The sequence below is a fragment of the Trichechus manatus genome, unplaced genomic scaffold (genome assembly GCF_000243295.1).
Source record: "Trichechus manatus latirostris isolate Lorelei unplaced genomic scaffold, TriManLat1.0 scaffold00157, whole genome shotgun sequence".
Classification (NCBI taxonomy): Eukaryota; Metazoa; Chordata; class Mammalia; order Sirenia; family Trichechidae; genus Trichechus; species Trichechus manatus.
Genome location: NW_004444093.1, coordinates 4,837,891 through 4,839,198, shown reverse-complemented (window position 1 = coordinate 4,839,198; position 1,308 = coordinate 4,837,891).

Here is a 1,308-nt window from a genome sequence, read left to right as displayed (position 1 = left end):
GATTGCTGAATGTGTTCTCCTGTTTTTTTTCCTCCCGTTCACTTTCTTTTTTTTTTAATTTATAACTTTTTTTTATTGTACTGTAGATGAAGGTTTACAGAACAAATAGTTTCTCATTAAACCGTCAGTACACATATTGTTTTATGACATTGGTTAACAACCCCATGACATGTCAACACTCTCCCTTCTCGACCTTGGAGGATTTTTTTTTGGTGAAAATATACATAGCCAGAGTTACACCATTTCAAAAGTTTCTACATGTACAATTCATTGACATCAATTACATTCTTCCAGCTATGCTGCTATTCTCACTATTCTTTTCCAAATTATTCCATCACCATTATCTTCAATTCACTGCCCACTAGGCGTCCCATCAAACCTTCTGAGTTGCTGTTTTCAGTTTGATCTCACATAATTTTTTTTGTGCCTTAGACAAAGGTTTGCAAAACAAATAATTACTCATTAAACGGTTAGTACACATATTGCCCTATGACAATGGTTAACAGCCCCACGACATGTCAACACTGTCTCTTCTCAACCTTGGGTTCCCTATCACCAGCTTTCCTGTCCCCTCCTGCCTTCTAGTCCTTGTCCTTGGACTGCTGTGCCTTATTAGTCACGTTTTGTTTTATGGGGCTGTCCAATCCCCAGCTGAACTGTGAACCTCGGGAATGACTTCATCATTGATCTAAACGGGTGTCCGGGGGCCATACTCTCGGGGTTTCTCCAGTCTGTCAGGCCGGTAAATCTGGTCTTTTTTTGTGAGTTAGAATTTTGTTTGACATCCTTTTCTAGCTCTGTCCAGGACCCTCTATTGTGATCTGGGTCAGAGCAGTTAGTGGTAGTAGCCAGGCATCATCCAACTGTACCGGACTCAGTCTGGTGGAGGTGATGGTAGCTGTGGTCCATTACTCCTTTGGAGTAATCTTTTCCTTGTGTCTTGTTCTCTTCATTCTCCCTTGCTCCTGAAGGGTTGAGACCAGTAGAGTATCTTAGATGGCTGCTCACATGCTTTTAAGACCCCAGACGCTACTCACCAAGATAGAATGTAGAACATTGTCTTTATAAACCGTGTTATGCCAGTTGAGCTAGATGTTCCCCGAGACCATGGTTCCCACAGCCCTCCACCCAGCATTTCAGTCCCTCAGGGAGTTTGGAAGTATCTGTGGAGCTTCCATGACCATTCCTTGTACAAGTTGTGCTGGCTTCCCCAATATTGTGTACTGTCTTACCCTTCACCAAAGTTACCACTTATCTATTGTCTATTTAGTCCCCCCTCATCCCTTGTAACCAACAAAGATTGTTTCT